This window comes from Parasteatoda tepidariorum, chromosome 1 (genome assembly GCF_982258835.1).
Source record: "Parasteatoda tepidariorum strain Cologne lab strain chromosome 1, Ptep-v5.0, whole genome shotgun sequence".
NCBI classification, from domain to species: Eukaryota; Metazoa; Arthropoda; class Arachnida; order Araneae; family Theridiidae; genus Parasteatoda; species Parasteatoda tepidariorum.
In genome coordinates, this window is record NC_141755.1 from 108,059,655 (window position 1) to 108,081,621 (window position 21,967).

The following is a 21,967-nucleotide window of genomic DNA, read 5'->3' on the forward strand; positions in this document are numbered from 1 at the left end:
ACGATTTCGGTACTTAGAAACATTCTGATGATTTCGGATCTTAGAAAATTTCTGACCTTTTCGATACTTAGAAAATTTCTGACGTTTTCGGTACTTAGAAAAATTCTGTCGATTTCGGTACTTGGAAAATTTCTGCCTTTTTCGGTACTTTGAAAAGACTCAGAAGTTTTCAGTACTTAGAAAATATCTGACGTTTTCGGTACTTAGAAAATTTCTGACATTTTCGGTACTTAGAAAAATTCTGCCGATTTCGGTACTTAGAAAAATTCTGTTGATTTCGGTACTTAGAAAAATTCTGTCGATTTCGGTACTTAGAAAAGACTCGGAAGTTTTCGGTACTTAGAAAAATTCTGCCGATTTCGGTACTAAGAAAATTTCTGACCTTTTCGATACTTAGAAAATTTCTGACGTTTTCGGTACGTAGAAAAATTCTGTCGATTTCGGTACTTGGAAAATTTCTGCCTTTTTCGGTACTTTGAAAAGACTCAGAAGTTTTCAGTATTTAGAAAATATCTGACGTTTTCGGTACTTAGAAAATTTCTGACATTTTCGGTACTTAGAAAAATTCTGCCGATTTCGGTACTTAGAAAAATTCTGATGATTTCGCTACTTAGAAAATTTCTGCCTTTTTCGGTACTTTGAAAAGACTCAGAAGTTTTCGGTACTTAGAAAATTTCTGACGATTTCGGTACTTAGAAAAATTCTGATGATTTCGGATCTTAGAAAATTTCTGACCTTTTCGATACTTAGAAAATTTCTGACGTTTTCGGTACTTAGAAAAATTCTGTCGATTTCGGTACTTGGAAAATTTCTGCCTTTTTCGGTACTTTGAAAAGACTCAGAAGTTTTCAGTACTTAGAAAATATCTGACGTTTTCGGTACTTAGAAAATTTCTGACATTTTCGGTACTTAGAAAAATTCTGCCGATTTCGGTACTTATAAAAATTCTGTTGATTTCGGTACTTAGAAAAAATCTGTCGATTTCGGTACTTAGAAAAGACTCGGAAGTTTTCGGTACTTACAAAATTTCTGCCTTTTTCGGTACTTAGAAAACATTCAGAAGTTTTCATTACTTAGAAAAATTCTGTCGAATTCGGTACTTAGAAAAATTCTGTTGATTTCGGTACTTGGAAAATTTCTGCCTTTTTCAGTACTTTGAAAAGACTCAGAAGTTTGCAGTACTTAGAAAATTTCTGACATTTTCGGTACTTAGAAAAATTCTTTTGATTTCGGTACTTGGAAAATTTCTGCCTTTTTCGGTACTTTGAAAAGACTCAGAAGTTTTCGGTACTTAGAAAATTTCTGACGATTTCGGTACTTAGAAAAATTCTGACGATTTCGGTTCTTTGAAAAATTCTGATGATTTCGGTACTTAGAAAAATTCTGTTGATTTCGGTACTTAGAAAAAATCTGTCGATTTCGGTACTTAGAAAAGACTCGGAAGTTTTCGGTACTTACAAAATTTCTGCCTTTTTCGGAACTTAGAAAACATTCAGAAGTTTTCGTTACTTAGAAAAATTCTGTCGAATTCGGTACTTAGAAAAATTCTGTTGATTTCGGTACTTGGAAAATTTCTGCCTTTTTCGGTACTTTGAAAAGACTCAGAAGTTTTCAGTACTTAGAAAATTTCTGACGTTTTCGGTACTTCGAAATATTCTGCCGATTTCGGTACTTAGAAAAATTCTGTTTATTTCGGTACTTAGAAAAATTCTGTTGAATTTGGTACTTAGAAAAATTCCGTTGATTTCGGTACTTTGAAAAGACTCAGAAGTTTTCAGTACTTAGAAAATTTCTGACATTTTCGGTACTTAGAAAAATACTTACGATTTCGATACTTATTAAACATTCAGAAGTTTTCGGTACTTAGAAAAATTCTGCCGATTTCGGTACTTAGAAAAATTCTGTTGATTTCGGTACTTAGAAAAATTCTGTCGATTTCGGTACTAAGAAAATTTCTGACATTTTCGGTACTTAGAAAATTTCTGACGTTTTCGGTACTTAGAAAAATTCTGATGATTTCGGATCTTAGAAAAATTCTGTCGATTTCGGTACTTAGAAAAGACTCGGAAGTTTTCGGTACTTAGAAAATTTCTGACGTTTTCGGTACTTAGAAAAATTCTTTTGATTTCGGTACTTAGAAAATTTCTGCCTTTTTCGGTACTTTGAAAAGACTCAGAAGTTTTCGGTACTTAGAAAATTTCTGACGATTTCGGTACTTAGAAAAATTCTGATGATTTCGGATCTTAGAAAATTTCTGACCTTTTCGGTACTTTGAAAAGACTCAGAAGTTTTCAGTACTTAGAAAATATCTGACGTTTTCGGTACTTAGAAAATTTCTGACATTTTCGGTACTTAGAAAAATTCTGCCGATTTCAGTACTTATAAAAATTCTGTTGATTTCGGTACTTAGAAAAAAAAAGGCGATTTCGGTACTTAGAAAAGACTCGGAAGTTTTCGGTACTTACAAAATTTCTGCCTTTTTCGGTACTTAGAAAACATTCAGAAGTTTTCGTTACTTAGAAAAATTCTGTCGAATTCGGTACTTAGAAAAATTCTGTTGATTTCGGTACTTGGAAAATTTCTGCCTTTTTCGGTACTTTGAAAAGACTCAGAAGTTTTCGGTACTTAGAAAATTTCTGCCTTTTTCGGTTCTTAGAAAACATTCAAAAGTTTTCGGTACTTAGAAAAATTCTGTCGAATTCGGTACTTAGAAAAATTCTGTTGATTTCGGTACTTAGAAAAATTCAGTCAATTTCGGTACTTAGGAAAATTCTTACGATTTCGATACTTATTAAACATTCAGAAGTTTTCGGTACTTAGAAAAATTCTGCCGATTTCGGTACTTAGAAAATTCTGACGATTTCGGTACTTTGAAAAATTCTGCCTTTTTCGGTTCTTTGAAAAGACTAGGAAGTTTGCAGTACTTAGAAAATTTCTGACGTTTTCGGTACTTAGAAAAATTCTTTTGATTTCGGTACTTAGAAAAATTCTGACGATACCGGTACTTAGAAAATTCTGACGATTTCGGTACTTAAAAACATTCTGATGATTTCGGATCTTAGAAAATTTCTGACCTTTTCGATACTTAGAAAATTTCTGACGTTTTCGGTACTTAGAAAAATTCTGTCGATTTCGGTACTTGGAAAATTTCTGCCTTTTTCGGTACTTTGAAAAGACTCAGAAGTTTTCAGTACTTAGAAAATATCTGACGTTTTCGGTACTTAGAAAATTTCTGACATTTTCGGTACTTAGAAAAATTCTGCCGATTTCGGTACGTAGAAAAATTCTGTTGATTTCGGTACTTAGAAAAATTCTGTCGATTTCGGTACTTAGAAAAGACTCGGAAGTTTTCGGTACTTAGAAAAATTCTGCCGATTTCGGTACTAAGAAAATTTCTGACATTTTCGGTACTTAGAAAATTTCTGACGTTTTCGGTACTTAGAAAAATTCTGATGATTTCGGATCTTAGAAAAATTCTGTCGATTTCGGTACTTAGAAAAGACTCGGAAGTTTTCGGTACTTAGAAAATTTCTGACGTTTTCGGTACTTAGAAAAATTCTTTTGATTTCGGTACTTAGAAAATTTCTGCCTTTTTCGGTACTTTGAAAAGACTCAGAAGTTTTCGGTACTTAGAAAATTTCTGACGATTTCAGTACTTAGAAAAATTCTGATGATTTCGGATCTTAGAAAATTTCTGACCTTTTCGATACTTAGAAAATTTCTGACGTTTTCGGTACTTAGAAAAATTCTGTCGATTTCGGTACTTGGAAAATTTCTGCCTTTTTCGGTACTTTGAAAAGACTCAGAAGTTTTCAGTACTTAGAAAATATCTGACGTTTTCGGTACTTAGAAAATTTCTGACATTTTCGCTACTTAGAAAAATTCTGCCGATTTCGGTACTTAGAAAAATTCTGTTGATTTCTTTACTTAGAAAAATTCAGTCAATTTCGGTACTTAGGAAAATTCTTACGATTTCGATACTTATTAAACATTCAGAAGTTTTCGGTACTTAGAAAAATTCTGCCGATTTCGGTACTTAGAAAATTCTGACGATTTCGGTACTTTGAAAAATTCTGCCTTTTTCGGTACTTTGAAAAGACTAGGAAGTTTGCAGTACTTAGAAAATTTCTGACGTTTTCGGTACTTAGAAAAATTCTTTTGATTTCGGTACTTAGAAAAATTCTGACGATATCGGTACTTAGAAAATTCTGACGATTTCGGTACTTAAAAACATTCTGAGGATTAGGGATCTTAGAAAATTTCTGACCTTTTCGATACTTAGAAAATTTCTGACGTTTTCGGTACTTAGAAAAATTCTGTCGATTTCGGTACTTGGAAAATTTCTGCCTTTTTCGGTACTTTGAAAAGACTCAGAAGTTTTCAGTACTTAGAAAATTTCTGACATTTTCGGTACTTAGAAAATTTCTGACGATTTCGGTACTTAGAAAAATTCTGCCGATTTCGGTACTTAGAAAAGACTCGGAAGTTTTCGGTACTTAGAAAAATTCTGCCGATTTCGGTACTAAGAAAATTTCTGACCTTTTCGATACTTAGAAAATTTCTGACGTTTTCGGTACGTAGAAAAATTCTGTCGATTTCGGTACTTGGAAAATTTCTGCCTTTTTCGGTACTTTGAAAAGACTCAGAAGTTTTCAGTACTTAGAAAATATCTGACGTTTTCGGTACTTAGAAAATTTCTGACATTTTCGGTACTTAGAAAAATTCTGCCGATTTCGGTACTTAGAAAAATTCTGATGATTTCGGTACTTAGAAAATTTCTGCCTTTTTCGGTACTTTGAAAAGACTCAGAAGTTTTCAGTACTTAGAAAATATCTGACGTTTTCGGTACTTAGAAAATTTCTGACATTTTCGGTACTTAGAAAAATTCTGCCGATTTCGGTACTTATAAAAATTCTGTTGATTTCGGTACTTAGAAAAAATCTGTCGATTTCGGTACTTAGAAAAGACTCGGAAGTTTTCGGTACTTACAAAATTTCTGCCTTTTTCGGTACTTAGAAAACATTCAGAAGTTTTCATTACTTAGAAAAATTCTGTCGAATTCGGTACTTAGAAAAATTCTGTTGATTTCGGTACTTGGAAAATTTCTGCCTTTTTCAGTACTTTGAAAAGACTCAGAAGTTTGCAGTACTTAGAAAATTTCTGACATTTTCGGTACTTAGAAAAATTCTTTTGATTTCGGTACTTGGAAAATTTCTGCCTTTTTCGGTACTTTGAAAAGACTCAGAAGTTTTCGGTACTTAGAAAATTTCTGACATTTTCGGTACTTAGAAAATTTCTGACGTTTTCGGTACTTAGAAAAATTCTGATGATTTCGGATCTTAGAAAAATTCTGTCGATTTCGGTACTTAGAAAAGACTCGGAAGTTTTCGGTACTTAGAAAATTTCTGACGTTTTCGGTACTTAGAAAAATTCTTTTGATTTCGGTACTTAGAAAATTTCTGCCTTTTTCGGTACTTTGAAAAGACTCAGAAGTTTTCGGTACTTAGAAAATTTCTGACGATTTCAGTACTTAGAAAAATTCTGATGATTTCGGATCTTAGAAAATTTCTGACCTTTTCGATACTTAGAAAATTTCTGACGTTTTCGGTACTTAGAAAAATTCTGTCGATTTCGGTACTTGGAAAATTTCTGCCTTTTTCGGTACTTTGAAAAGACTCAGAAGTTTTCAGTACTTAGAAAATATCTGACGTTTTCGGTACTTAGAAAATTTCTGACATTTTCGCTACTTAGAAAAATTCTGCCGATTTCGGTACTTAGAAAAATTCTGTTGATTTCTTTACTTAGAAAAATTCAGTCAATTTCGGTACTTAGGAAAATTCTTACGATTTCGATACTTATTAAACATTCAGAAGTTTTCGGTACTTAGAAAAATTCTGCCGATTTCGGTACTTAGAAAATTCTGACGATTTCGGTACTTTGAAAAATTCTGCCTTTTTCGGTACTTTGAAAAGACTAGGAAGTTTGCAGTACTTAGAAAATTTCTGACGTTTTCGGTACTTAGAAAAATTCTTTTGATTTCGGTACTTAGAAAAATTCTGACGATATCGGTACTTAGAAAATTCTGACGATTTCGGTACTTAAAAACATTCTGAGGATTAGGGATCTTAGAAAATTTCTGACCTTTTCGATACTTAGAAAATTTCTGACGTTTTCGGTACTTAGAAAAATTCTGTCGATTTCGGTACTTGGAAAATTTCTGCCTTTTTCGGTACTTTGAAAAGACTCAGAAGTTTTCAGTACTTAGAAAATTTCTGACATTTTCGGTACTTAGAAAATTTCTGACGATTTCGGTACTTAGAAAAATTCTGCCGATTTCGGTACTTAGAAAAGACTCGGAAGTTTTCGGTACTTAGAAAAATTCTGCCGATTTCGGTACTAAGAAAATTTCTGACCTTTTCGATACTTAGAAAATTTCTGACGTTTTCGGTACGTAGAAAAATTCTGTCGATTTCGGTACTTGGAAAATTTCTGCCTTTTTCGGTACTTTGAAAAGACTCAGTTTTCAGTACTTAGAAAATATCTGACGTTTTCGGTACTTAGAAAATTTCTGACATTTTCGGTACTTAGAAAAATTCTGCCGATTTCGGTACTTAGAAAAATTCTGATGATTTCGGTACTTAGAAAATTTCTGCCTTTTTCGGTACTTTGAAAAGACTCAGAAGTTTTCGGTACTTAGAAAATTTCTGACGATTTCGGTACTTAGAAAAATTCTGATGATTTCGGATCTTAGAAAATTTCTGACCTTTTCGATACTTAGAAAATTTCTGACGTTTTCGGTACTTAGAAAAATTCTGTCGATTTCGGTACTTGGAAAATTTCTGCCTTTTTCGGTACTTTGAAAAGACTCAGAAGTTTTCAGTACTTAGAAAATATCTGACGTTTTCGGTACTTAGAAAATTTCTGACATTTTCGGTACTTAGAAAAATTCTGCCGATTTCGGTACTTATTAAAATTCTGTTGATTTCGGTACTTAGAAAAAATCTGTCGATTTCGGTACTTAGAAAAGACTCGGAAGTTTTCGGTACTTACAAAATTTCTGCCTTTTTCGGTACTTAGAAAACATTCAGAAGTTTTCATTACTTAGAAAAATTCTGTCGAATTCGGTACTTAGAAAAATTCTGTTGATTTCGGTACTTGGAAAATTTCTGCCTTTTTCAGTACTTTGAAAAGACTCAGAAGTTTGCAGTACTTAGAAAATTTCTGACATTTTCGGTACTTAGAAAAATTCTTTTGATTTCGGTACTTGGAAAATTTCTGCCTTTTTCGGTACTTTGAAAAGACTCAGAAGTTTTCGGTACTTAGAAAATTTCTGACGATTTCGGTACTTAGAAAAATTCTGACGATTTCGGTTCTTTGAAAAATTCTGATGATTTCGGTACTTAGAAAAATTCTGTTGATTTCGGTACTTAGAAAAAATCTGTCGATTTCGGTACTTAGAAAAGACTCGGAAGTTTTCGGTACTTACAAAATTTCTGCCTTTTTCGGAACTTAGAAAACATTCAGAAGTTTTCGTTACTTAGAAAAATTCTGTCGAATTCGGTACTTAGAAAAATTCTGTTGATTTCGGTACTTGGAAAATTTCTGCCTTTTTCGGTACTTTGAAAAGACTCAGAAGTTTTCAGTACTTAGAAAATTTCTGACGTTTTCGGTACTTAGAAAATTTCTGACGTTTTCGGTACTTCGAAATATTCTGCCGATTTCGGTACTTAGAAAAATTCTGTTTATTTCGGTACTTAGAAAAATTCTGTTGAATTTGGTACTTAGAAAAATTCCGTTGATTTCGGTACTTTGAAAAGACTCAGAAGTTTTCGGTACTTAGAAAATTTCTGACGTTTTCGGTACTTTGAAAAATTCTGATGATTTCGGTACTTAGAAAAATTCTGTTGATTTCGGTACTTAGAAAAATCTGTCGATTTCGGTACTTAGAAAAGACTCGGAAGTTTTCGGAACTTACAAAATTTCTGCCTTTTTCGGTACTTAGAAAACATTCAAAAGTTTTCGTTACTTAGAAAAATTCTGTCGAATTCGGTACTTAGAAAAATTCTGTTGATTTCGGTACTTGGAAAATTTCTGCCTTTTTCGGTACTTTGAAAAGACTCAAAAGTTTGCAGTACTTAGAAAATTTCTGACATTTTCGGTACTTAGAAAAATACTTACGATTTCGATACTTATTAAACATTCAGAAGTTTTCGGTACTTAGAAAAATTCTGCCGATTTCGGTACTTAGAAAAATTCTGTTGATTTCGGTACTTAGAAAAATTCTGTCGATTTCGGTACTAAGAAAATTTCTGACATTTCCGGTACTTAGAAAATTTCTGACGTTTTCGGTACTTAGAAAAATTCTGATGATTTCGGATCTTAGAAAAATTCTGTCGATTTCGGTACTTAGAAAAGACTCGGAAGTTTTCGGTACTTAGAAAATTTCTGACGTTTTCGGTACTTAGAAAAATTCTTTTGATTTCGGTACTTAGAAAATTTCTGCCTTTTTCGGTACTTTGAAAAGACTCAGAAGTTTTCGGTACTTAGAAAATTTCTGACGATTTCGGTACTTAGAAAAATTCTGATGATTTCGGATCTTAGAAAATTTCTGACCTTTTCGATACTTAGAAAATTTCTGACGTTTTCGGTACTTAGAAAAATTCTGTCGATTTCGGTACTTGGAAAATTTCTGCCTTTTTCGGTACTTTGAAAAGACTCAGAAGTTTTCAGTACTTAGAAAATATCTGACGTTTTCGGTACTTAGAAAATTTCTGACATTTTCGGTACTTAGAAAAATTCTGCCGATTTCGGTACTTATAAAAATTCTGTTGATTTCGGTACTTAGAAAAAAAAAGGCGATTTCGGTACTTAGAAAAGACTCGGAAGTTTTCGGTACTTACAAAATTTCTGCCTTTTTCGGTACTTAGAAAACATTCAGAAGTTTTCGTTACTTAGAAAAATTCTGTCGAATTCGGTACTTAGAAAAATTCTGTTGATTTCGGTACTTGGAAAATTTCTGCCTTTTTCAGTACTTTGAAAAGACTCAGAAGTTTGCAGTACTTAGAAAATTTCTGACATTTTCGGTACTTAGAAAAATTCTTTTGATTTCGGTACTTGGAAAATTTCTGCCTTTTTCGGTACTTTGAAAAGACTCAGAAGTTTTCGGTACTTAGAAAATTTCTGCCTTTTTCGGTTCTTAGAAAACATTCAAAAGTTTTCGGTACTTAGAAAAATTCTGTCGAATTCGGTACTTAGAAAAATTCTGTTGATTTCGGTACTTAGAAAAATTCAGTCAATTTCGGTACTTAGGAAAATTCTTACGATTTCGATACTTATTAAACATTCAGAAGTTTTCGGTACTTAGAAAAATTCTGCCGATTTCGGTACTTAGAAAATTCTGACGATTTCGGTACTTTGAAAAATTCTGCCTTTTTCGGTTCTTTGAAAAGACTAGGAAGTTTGCAGTACTTAGAAAATTTCTGACGTTTTCGGTACTTAGAAAAATTCTTTTGATTTCGGTACTTAGAAAAATTCTGACGATACCGGCACTTAGAAAATTCTGACGATTTCGGTACTTAAAAACATTCTGATGATTTCGGATCTTAGAAAATTTCTGACCTTTTCGATACTTAGAAAATTTCTGACGTTTTCGGTACTTAGAAAAATTCTGTCGATTTCGGTACTTGGAAAATTTCTGCCTTTTTCGGTACTTTGAAAAGACTCAGAAGTTTTCAGTACTTAGAAAATATCTGACGTTTTCGGTACTTAGAAAATTTCTGACATTTTCGGTACTTAGAAAAATTCTGCCGATTTCGGTACGTAGAAAAATTCTGTTGATTTCGGTACTTAGAAAAATTCTGTCGATTTCGGTACTTAGAAAAGACTCGGAAGTTTTCGGTACTTAAAAAAATTCTGCCGATTTCGGTACTAAGAAAATTTCTGACATTTTCGGTACTTAGAAAATTTCTGACGTTTTCGGTACTTAGAAAAATTCTTTTGATTTCGGTACTTAGAAAATTTCTGCCTTTTTCGGTACTTTGAAAAGACTCAGAAGTTTTCGGTACTTAGAAAATTTCTGACGATTTCAGTACTTAGAAAAATTCTGATGATTTCGGATCTTAGAAAATTTCTGACCTTTTCGATACTTAGAAAATTTCTGACGTTTTCGGTACTTAGAAAAATTCTGTCGATTTCGGTACTTGGAAAATTTCTGCCTTTTTCGGTACTTTGAAAAGACTCAGAAGTTTTCAGTACTTAGAAAATATCTGACGTTTTCGGTACTTAGAAAATTTCTGACATTTTCGCTACTTAGAAAAATTCTGCCGATTTCGGTACTTAGAAAAATTCTGTTGATTTCTTTACTTAGAAAAATTCAGTCAATTTCGGTACTTAGGAAAATTCTTACGATTTCGATACTTATTAAACATTCAGAAGTTTTCGGTACTTAGAAAAATTCTGCCGATTTCGGTACTTAGAAAATTCTGACGATTTCGGTACTTTGAAAAATTCTGCCTTTTTCGGTACTTTGAAAAGACTAGGAAGTTTGCAGTACTTAGAAAATTTCTGACGTTTTCGGTACTTAGAAAAATTCTTTTGATTTCGGTACTTAGAAAAATTCTGACGATATCGGTACTTAGAAAATTCTGACGATTTCGGTACTTAAAAACATTCTGATGATTAGGGATCTTAGAAAATTTCTGACCTTTTCGATACTTAGAAAATTTCTGACGTTTTCGGTACTTAGAAAAATTCTGTCGATTTCGGTACTTGGAAAATTTCTGCCTTTTTCGGTACTTTGAAAAGACTCAGAAGTTTTCAGTACTTAGAAAATTTCTGACATTTTCGGTACTTAGAAAATTTCTGACGATTTCGGTACTTAGAAAAATTCTGACGATATCGGTACTTAGAAAATTCTGACGATTTCGGTACTTTGAAAAATTCTGCCCTTTTCGGTACTTTGAAAAGACTAGGAAGTTTGCAGTACTTAGAAAATTTCTGACGTTTTCGGTACTTAGAAAAATTCTTTTGATTTCGGTACTTAGAAAAATTCTGACGATATCGGTACTTAGAAAATTCTGACGATTTCGGTACTTAAAAACATTCTGATGATTAGGGATCTTAGAAAATTTCTGACCTTTTCGATACTTAGAAAATTTCTGACGTTTTCGGTACTTAGAAAAATTCTGTCGATTTCGGTACTTGGAAAATTTCTGCCTTTTTCGGTACTTTGAAAAGACTCAGAAGTTTTCAGTACTTAGAAAATTTCTGACATTTTCGGTACTTAGAAAATTTCTGACGATTTCGGTACTTAGAAAAATTCTGACGATATCGGTACTTAGAAAATTCTGACGATTTCGGTACTTAAAAACATTCTGATGATTAGGGATCGTAGAAAATTTCTGACCTTTTCGATACTTAGAAAATTTCTGACGTTTTCGGTACTTAGAAAAATTCTGTCGATTTCGGTACTTAGAAAAATTCTGATGATTTCGGATCTTAGAAAATTTCTGACCTTTTCGGTACTTAGAAAATTTCTGTTGATTTCGGTACTTGGAAAATTTCTGCCTTTTTCGGTACTTTGAAAAGACTCAGAAGTTTTCAGTACTTAGAAAATTTCTGACGCTTTCGGTACTTAGAAAATTTCTGACGTTTTCGGTACTTCGAAAAATTCTGCCGATTTCGGTACTTAGAAAAATTCTGTTTATTTCGGTACTTAGAAAAATTCTGTTGAATTTGGTACTTAGAAAAATTCCGTTGATTTCGGTACTTTGAAAAGACTCAGAAGTTTTCGGTACTTAGAAAATATCTGACGTTTTCGGTACTTAGAAAATTTCTGACATTTTCGGTACTTAGAAAAATTCTGCCGATTTCGGTACTTAGAAAAATTCTGTTGATTTCGGTACTTAGAAAAATTCTGTCGATTTCGGTACTTAGAAAAGACTCGGAAGTTTTCGGTACTTAGAAAAATTCTGCCGATTTCGGTACTAAGAAAATTTCTGACATTTTCGGTACTTAGAAAATTTCTGACGTTTTCGGTACTTAGAAAAATTCTGATGATTTCGGATCTTAGAAAATTTCTGACCTTTTCGGTACTTAGAAAATTTCTGTTGATTTCGGTACTTGGAAAATTTCTGCCTTTTTCGGTACTTTGAAAAGACTCAGAAGTTTTCAGTACTTAGAAAATTTCTGACGTTTTCGGTACTTAGAAAATTTCTGACGTTTTCGGTACTTAGAAAAATTCTGTTTATTTCGGTACTTAGAAAAATTCTGTTGAATTTGGTACTTAGAAAAATTCCGTTGATTTCGGTACTTTGAAAAGACTCAGAAGTTTTCGGTACTTAGAAAATTTCAGACGTTTTCGGTACTTTGAAAAATTCTGATGATTTCGGTACTTAGAAAAATTCTGTTGATTTCGGTACTTAGAAAAAATCTGTCGATTTCGGTACTTAGAAAAGACTCGGAAGTTTTCGGTACTTACAAAATTTCTGCCTTTTTCGGTACTTAGAAAACATTCAGAAGTTTTCGTTACTTAGAAAAATTCTGTCGAATTCGGTACTTAGAAAAATTCTGCCGATTTCGGTACTTAGAAAAATTCTGTTGATTTCGGTACTTAGAAAAATTCTGTCGATTTCGGTACTTAGAAAAGACTCGGAAGTTTTCGGTACTTAGAAAATTTCTGACGTTTTCGGTACTTAGAAAAATTCTTTTGATTTCGGTACTTAGAAAAATTCTGACGATTTCGATACTTAGAAAAATTCTGTCGATTTCGGTACTTAGAAAACATTCAGAAGTTTTCGGTACTTAGAAAATTTCTGCCTTTTTCAGTACTTAGAAAACATTCAAAAGTTTTCGGTACTTAGAAAAATTCTGTCGAATTCGGTACTTAGAAAAATTCTGTTGATTTCGGTACTTAGAAAAATTCAGTCAATTTCGGTACTTAGGAAAATTCTTACGATTTCGATTATTATTAAACATTCAGAAGTTTTCGGTACTTAGAAAAATTCTGCCGATTTCGGTACTTAGAAAATTCTGACGATTTCGGTACTTTGAAAAATTCTTCCTTTTTCGGTACTTTGAAAAGACTAGGAAGTTTGTAGTACTTAGAAAATTTCTGACGTTTTCGGTACTTAGAAAAATTCTTTTGATTTCGGTACTTAGAAAAATTCTGACGATATCGGTACTTAGAAAATTCTGACGATTTCGGTACTTGAAAACATTCTGATGATTTGGGATCTTAGAAAATTTCTGACCTTTTCGATACTTAGAAAATTTCTGACGTTTTCGGTACTTAGAAAAATTCTGTCGATTTCGGTACTTGGAAAATTTCTGCCTTTTTCGGTACTTTGAAAAGACTCAGAAGTTTTCAGTACTTAGAAAATTTCTGACATTTTCGGTACTTAGAAAAATTCTGCCGATTTCGGTACTTAGAAAAATTCTGTTGATTTCGGTACTTAGAAAAATTCTGCCGATTTCGGTACTAAGAAAATTTCTGACATTTTCGGTACTTAGAAAATTTCTGACCTTTTCGGTACTTAGAAAATTTCTGTTGATTTCGGTTCTTGGAAAATTTCTGCCTTTTTCGGTACTTAGAAAATTTCTGACGTTTTCTGTACTTTGAAAAATTCTGATGATTTCGGTACTTAGAAAAATTCTGTTGATTTCGGTACTTAGAAAAAATCTGTCGATTTCGGTTCTTAGAAAAGACTCGGAAGTTTTCGGTACTTAGAAAAATTCTTTTGATTTCGGTACTTAGAAAATTTCTGCCTTTTTCGGTAATTTGAAAAGTCTCAGAAGTTTTCGGTACTTAGAAAATTTCTGACGATTTCGGTACTTAGAAAAATTCTGACGATTTCGGTACTTAGAAAAATTCTGTCGATTTCGGTACTTAGAAAACATTCAGAAGTTTTCGGTACTTAGAAAATTTCTGCCTTTTTCGGTACTTAGAAAACATTCAAAAGTTTTCGGTACTTCGAAAAATTCTGCCGATTTCGGTACTTAGAAAAATTCTGTTTATTTCGGTACTTAGAAAAATTCTGTTGAATTTGGTACTTAGAAAAATTCCGTTGATTTCGGTACTTTGAAAAGACTCAGAAGTTTTCGGTACTTAGAAAATTTCAGACGTTTTCGGTACTTTGAAAAATTCTGATGATTTCGGTACTTAGAAAAATTCTGTTGATTTCGGTACTTAGAAAAAATCTGTCGATTTCGGTACTTAGAAAAGACTCGGAAGTTTTCGGTACTTACAAAATTTCTGCCGATTTCGGACCTTAGAAAAATTCTGTCGATTTCGGTACTTAGAAAAGACTCGGAAGTTTTCGGTACTTAGAAAATTTCTGACGTTTTCGGTGCTTAGAAAAATTCTTTTGATTTCGGTACTTAGAAAAATTCTGACGATTTCGGAACTTAGAAAAATTCTGTCGATTTCGGTACTTAGAAAATTTCTGACGATTTCGGTACTTAGAAAAATTCTTTTGATTTCGGTACTTAGAAAATTTCTGCCTTTTTCGGTACTTTTTTCGGTACTTAGAAAATTTCTGACGATTTCGGTACTTAAAAAAATTCTAACGATTTCGGTACTTAGAAAAATTTTGTCGATTTCGGTACTTAGAAAACATTCAGAAGTTTTCGGTACTTAGAAAATTTCTGCCTTTTTCGGTACTTAGAAAACATTCAAAAGTTTTCGGTACTTAGAAAAATTCTGTCGAATTCGGTACTTAGAAAAATTCTGTTGATTTCGGTACTTAGAAAAATTCAGTCAATTTCGGTACTTAGGAAAATTCTTACGATTTCGATACTTATTAAACATTCAGAAGTTTTCGGTACTTAGAAAAATTCTGCCGATTTCGGTACTTAGAAAATTCTGACGATTTCGGTACTTTGAAAAATTCTGCCTTTTTCGGTACTTTGAAAAGACTAGGAAGTTTGCAGTACTTAGAAAATTTCTGACGTTTTCGGTACTTAGAAAAATTCTTTTGATTTCGGTACTTAGAAAAATTCTGACGATATCGGTACTTAGAAAATTTCTGACGTTTTCGGTACTTAGAAAAATTCTGTCGATTTCGGTACTTGGAAAATTTCTGCCTTTTTCGGTACTTTGAAAAGACTCAGAAGTTTTCAGTACTTAGAAAATTTCTGACATTTTCGGTACTTAGAAAAATTCTGCCGATTTCGGTACTTAGAAAAATTCTGTTGATTTCGGTACTTAGAAAAATTCTGTTGATTTCGGTACTTAGAAAAGACTCGGAAGTTTTCGGTACTTAGAAAAATTCTGCAGATTTCGGTACTAAGAAAATTTCTGACATTTTCGGTACTTAGAAAATTTCTGACGTTTTCGGTACTTAGAAAAATTCTGATGATTTCGGATCTTAGAAAATTTCTGACCTTTTCGGTACTTAGAAAATTTCTGTTGATTTCGGTTCTTGGAAAATTTCTGCCTTTTTCGGTACTTAGAAAACATTCAGAAGTTTTCGTTACTTAGAAAAATTCTGTCGAATTCGGTACTTAGAAAAATTCTGCCGATTTCGGTACTTAGAAAAATTCTGTTGATTTCGGTACTTAGAAAAATTCTGTCGATTTCGGTACTTAGAAAAGACTCGGAAGTTTTCGGTACTTAGAAAATTTCTGACGTTTTCGGTACTTAGAAAAATTCTTTTGATTTCGGTACTTAGAAAATTTCTGCCTTTTTCGGTACTTTGAAAAGACTCAGAAGTTTTCGGTACTTAGAAAATTTCTGACGATTTCGGTACTTAGAAAAATTCTGACGATTTCGGTACTTTGAAAAGACTAGGAAGTTTGCAGTACTTAGAAAATTTCTGACGTTTTCGGTACTTAGAAAATTTCTGACGTTTTCGGTACTTCGAAAAATTCTGCCGATTTCGGTACTTAGAAAAATTCTGTTTATTTCGGTACTTAGAAAAATTCTGTTGAATTTGGTACTTAGAAAAATTCCGTTGATTTCGGTACTTTGAAAAGACTCAGAAGTTTTCGTTACTTAGAAAAATTCTGTCGAATTCGGTACTTAGAAAAATTCTGCCGATTTCGGTACTTAGAAAAATTCTGTTGATTTCGGTACTTAGAAAAATTCTGTCGATTTCGGTACTTAGAAAAGACTCGGAAGTTTTCGGTACTTAGAAAATTTCTGACGTTTTCGGTACTTAGAAAAATTCTTTTGATTTCGGTACTTAGAAAAATTCTGACGATTTCGGTACTTAGAAAAATTCTGTCGATTTCGGTACTTAGAAAACATTCAGAAGTTTTCGGTACTTAGAAAATTTCTGCCTTTTTCAGTACTTAGAAAACATTCAAAAGTTTTCGGTACTTAGAAAAATTCTGTCGAATTCGGTACTTAGAAAAATTCTGTTGATTTCGGTACTTAGAAAAATTCAGTCAATTTCGGTACTTAGGAAAATTCTTACGATTTCGATTATTATTAAACATTCAGAAGTTTTCGGTACTTAGAAAAATTCTGCCGATTTCGGTACTTAGAAAATTCTGACGATTTCGGTACTTTGAAAAATTCTGCCTTTTTCGGTACTTTGAAAAGACTAGGAAGCTTGCAGTACTTAGAAAATTTCTGACGTTTTCGGTACTTAGAAAAATTCTTTTGATTTCGGTACTTAGAAAAATTCTGACGATATCGGTACTTAGAAAATTCTGACGATTTCGGTACTTGAAAACATTCTGATGATTTGGGATCTTAGAAAATTTCTGACCTTTTCGATACTTAGAAAATTTCTGACGTTTTCGGTACTTAGAAAAATTCTGTCGATTTCGGTACTTGGAAAATTTCTGCCTTTTTCGGTACTTTGAAAAGACTCAGAAGTTTTCAGTACTTAGAAAATTTCTGACATTTTCGGTACTTAGAAAAATTCTACCGATTTCGGTACTTAGAAAAATTCTGTCGATTTCGGTACTTAGAAAATTTCTGACGTTTTCGGTACTTTGAAAAATTCTGATGATTTCGGTACTTAGAAAAATTCTGTTGATTTCGGTACTTAGAAAAAATCTGTCGATTTCGGTACTTAGAAAAGACTCGGAAGTTTTCGGTACTTACAAAATTTCTGCCTTTTTCGGTACTTAGAAAACATTCAGAAGTTTTCGTTACTTAGAAAAATTCTGTCGAATTCGGTACTTAGAAAAATTCTGCCGATTTCGGTACTTAGAAAAATTCTGTTGATTTCGGTACTTAGAAAAATTCTGTCGATTTCGGTACTTAGAAAAGACTCGGAAGTTTTCGGTACTTAGAAAATTTCTGACGTTTTCGGTACTTAGAAAAATTCTTTTGATTTCGGTACTTAGAAAATTTCTGCCTTTTTCGGTACTTTGAAAAGACTCAGAAGTTTTCGGTACTTAGAAAATTTCTGACGAATTCGGTACTTAGAAAAATTCTGTTGATTTCGGTACTTAGGAAAATTCTTACGATTTCGATACTTATTAAACATTCAGAAGTTTTCGGTACTTAGAAAAATTCTGACGATTTCGGTACTTAGAAAAATTCTGTCGATTTCGGTACTTAGAAAACATTCAGAAGTTTTCGGTACTTAGAAAATTTCTGCCTTTTTCGGTACTTAGAAAACATTCAAAAGTTTTCGGTACTTAGAAAAATTCTGTCGAATTCGGTACTTAGAAAAATTCTGTTGATTTCGGTACTTAGGAAAATTCTTACGATTTCGATACTTATTAAACATTCAGAAGTTTTCGGTACTTAGAAAAATTCTGCCGATTTCGGTACTTAGAAAATTCTGACGATTTCGGTACTTTGAAAAATTCTGCCTTTTTCGGTACTTTGAAAAGACTAGGAAGTTTGCAGTACTTAGAAAATTTCTGACGTTTTCGGTATTTAGAAAATTTCTGACGTTTTCGGTACTTCGAAAAATTCTGCCGATTTCGGTACTTAGAAAAATTCTGTTTATTTCGGTACTTAGAAAAATTCTGTTGAATTTGGTACTTAGAAAAATTCCGTTGATTTCGGTACTTTGAAAAGACTCAGAAGTTTTCGGTACTTAGAAAATTTCAGACGTTTTCGGTACTTAGAAAATTTCTGACATTTTCGGTACTTAGAAAAATACTTACGATTTCGATACTTATTAAACATTCAGAAGTTTTCGGTACTTAGAAAAATTCTGCCGATTTCGGTACTTAGAAAAATTCTGTTGATTTCGGTACTTAGAAAAAATCTGTCGATTTCGGTACTTAGAAAAGACTCGGAAGTTTTCGGTACTTACAAAATTTCTGCCTTTTTCGGTACTTAGAAAACATTCAGAAGTTTTCGTTACTTAGAAAAATTCTGTCGAATTCGGTACTTAGAAAAATTCTGCCGATTTCGGTACTTAGAAAAATTCTGTTGATTTCGGTACTTAGAAAAATTCTGTCGATTTCGGTACTTAGAAAAGACTCGGAAGTTTTCGGTACTTAGAAAATTTCTGACGTTTTCGGTACTTAGAAAATTTCTTTTGATTTCGGTACTTAGAAAATTTCTGCCTTTTTCGGTACTTTGAAAAGACTCAGAAGTTTTCGGTACTTAGAAAATTTCTGACGATTTCGGTACTTAGAAAAATTCTGACGATTTCGGTACTTAGAAAAATTCTGTCGATTTCGGTACTTAGAAAACATTCAGAAGTTTTCGGTACTTAGAAAATTTCTGCCTTTTTCAGTACTTAGAAAACATTCAAAAGTTTTCGGTACTTAGAAAAATTCTGTCGAATTCGGTACTTAGAAAAATTCTGTTGATTTCGGTACTTAGAAAAATTCAGTCAATTTCGGTACTTAGGAAAATTCTTACGATTTCGATACTTATTAAACATTCAGAAGTTTTCGGTACTTAGAAAAATTCTGCCGATTTCGGTACTTAGAAAAATTCTGTTGATTTCGGTACTTAGAAAAATTCTGTCGATTTCGGTACTTAGAAAAGACTCGGAAGTTTTCGGTACTTAGAAAAATTCTGCCGATTTCGGTACTAAGAAAATTTCTGACATTTTCGGTACTTAGAAAATTTCTGACGTTTTCGGTACTTAGAAAAATTCTGATGATTTCGGATTCTGGAAAATTTCTGCCTTTTTCGGTACTTTGAAAAGACTCAGAAGTTTTCAGTACTTAGAAAATTTCTGACGCTTTCGGTACTTAGAAAATTTCTGACGTTTTCGGTACTTCGAAAAATTCTGCCGATTTCGGTACTTAGAAAAATTCTGTTTATTTCGGTACTTAGAAAAATTCTGTTGAATTTGGTACTTAGAAAAATTCCGTTGATTTCGGTACTTTGAAAAGACTCAGAAGTTTTCGGTACTTAGAAAATTTCTGACGTTTTCGGTACTTTGAAAAATTCTGATGATTTCGGTACTTAGAAAAATTCTATTGATTTCGGTACTTAGAAAAAATCTGTCGATTTCGGTACTTAGAAAAGACTCGGAAGTTTTCGGTACTTACAAAATTTCTGCCTTTTTCGGTACTTAGAAAACATTCAGAAGTTTTCGTTACTTAGAAAAATTCTGTCGAATTCGGTACTTAGAAAAATTCTGTTGATTTCGGTACTTGGAAAATTTCTGCCTTTTTCGGTACTTTGAAAAGACTCAGAAGTTTGCAGTACTTAGAAAATTTCTGCCTTTTTCGGTACTTTGAAAAGACTCAGAAGTTTTCGGTACTTAGAAAATTTCTGACGATTTCGGTACTGAGAAAAATTCTGACGATTTCGGTACTTAGAAAAATTCTGTCGATTTCGGTACTTAGAAAACATTCAGAAGTTTTCGGTACTTAGAAAATTTCTGCCTTTTTCGGTACTTAGAAAACATTCAAAAGTTTTCGGTACTTAGGAAAATTCTTACGATTTCGATACTTATTAAACATTCAGAAGTTTTCGGTACTTAGAAAAATTCTGCCGATTTCGGTACTTAGAAAATTCTGACGATTTCGGTACTTTGAAAAATTCTGCCTTTTTCGGTACTTTGAAAAGACTCAGAAATTTTCGGTACTTAGAAAATTTCTGACGATTTCGGTACTTAGAAAAATTCTGAAGATTTCGGTTTTTAGAAAAATTCTGGTGATTTCGGTACTTAGAAAATTTCTGACGTTTCCGGTACTTAGAAAAATTCTTACGATTTCGATACTTATTAAACATTCAGAAGTTTTCGGTACTTAGAAAAATTCTGTCGATCTCGGTACTTAGAAAAGACTCGGAAGTTTTCGGTACTTAGAAAATTTCTGACGTTTTCGGTACTTCGAAAAATTCTGCCGATTTCGGTACTTAGAAAAATTCTGTTTATTTCGGTACTTAGAAAAATTCTGTTGAATTTGGTACTTAGAAAAATTCCGTTGATTTCGGTACTTTGAAAAGACTCAGAAGTTTTCGGTACTTAGAAAATTTCAGACGTTTTCGGTACTTTGAAAAATTCTGATGATTTCGGTACTTAGAAAAATTCTGTTGATTTCGGTACTTAGAAAAAATCTGTCGATTTCTGTACTTAGAAAAGACTCGGAAGTTTTCGGTACTTACAAAATTTCTGCCTTTTTCGGTACTTAGAAAACATTCAGAAGTTTTCGTTACTTAGAAAAATTCTGTCGAATTCGGTACTTAGAAAAATTCTGTCGATTTCGGTACTTAGAAAAATTCTGTTGATTTCGGTACTTAGAAAAATTCTGTCGATTTCGGTACTTAGAAAAGACTCGGAAGTTTTCAGTACTTAGAAAATTTCTGACGTTTTCGGTACTTAGAAAATTTCTTTTGATTTCGGTACTTAGAAAATTTCTGCCTTTTTCGGTACTTTGAAAAGACTCAGAAGTTTTCGGTACTTAGAAAATTTCTGACGATTTCGGTACTTAGAAAAATTCTGACGATTTCGGTACTTAGAAAAATTCTGTCGATTTCGGTACTTAGAAAACATTCAGAAGTTTTCGGTACTTAGAAAAATTCTGTCGAATTCGGTACTTAGAAAAATTCTGTTGATTTCGGTACTTAGAAAAATTCAGTCAATTTCGGTACTTAGGAAAATTCTTACGATTTCGATACTTATTAAACATTCAGAAGTTTTCGGTACTTAGAAAAATTCTGCCGATTTCGGTACTTAGAAAAATTCTGTTGATTTCGGTACTTAGAAAAATTCTGTCGATTTCGGTACTTAGAAAAGACTCGGAAGTTTTCGGTACTTAGAAAAATTCTGCCGATTTCGGTACTAAGAAAATTTCTGACATTTTCGGTACTTAGAAAATTTCTGACGTTTTCGGTACTTAGAAAAATTCTGATGATTTCGGATTCTGGAAAATTTCTGCCTTTTTCGGTACTTTGAAAAGACTCAGAAGTTTTCAGTACTTAGAAAATTTCTGACGCTTTCGGTACTTAGAAAATTTCTGACGTTTTCGGTACTTCGAAAAATTCTGCCGATTTCGGTACTTAGAAAAATTCTGTTTATTTCGGTACTTAGAAAAATTCTGTTGAATTTGGTACTTAGAAAAATTCCGTTGATTTCGGTACTTTGAAAAGACTCAGAAGTTTTCGGTACTTAGAAAATTTCTGACGTTTTCGGTACTTTGAAAAATTCTGATGATTTCGGTACTTAGAAAAATTCTATTGATTTCGGTACTTAGAAAAAATCTGTCGATTTCGGTACTTAGAAAAGACTCGGAAGTTTTCGGTACTTACAAAATTTCTGCCTTTTTCGGTACTTAGAAAACATTCAGAAGTTTTCGTTACTTAGAAAAATTCTGTCGAATTCGGTACTTAGAAAAATTCTGTTGATTTCGGTACTTGGAAAATTTCTGCCTTTTTCGGTACTTTGAAAAGACTCAGAAGTTTGCAGTACTTAGAAAATTTCTGCCTTTTTCGGTACTTTGAAAAGACTCAGAAGTTTTCGGTACTTAGAAAATTTCTGACGATTTCGGTACTGAGAAAAATTCTGACGATTTCGGTACTTAGAAAAATTCTGTCGATTTCGGTACTTAGAAAACATTCAGAAGTTTTCGGTACTTAGAAAATTTCTGC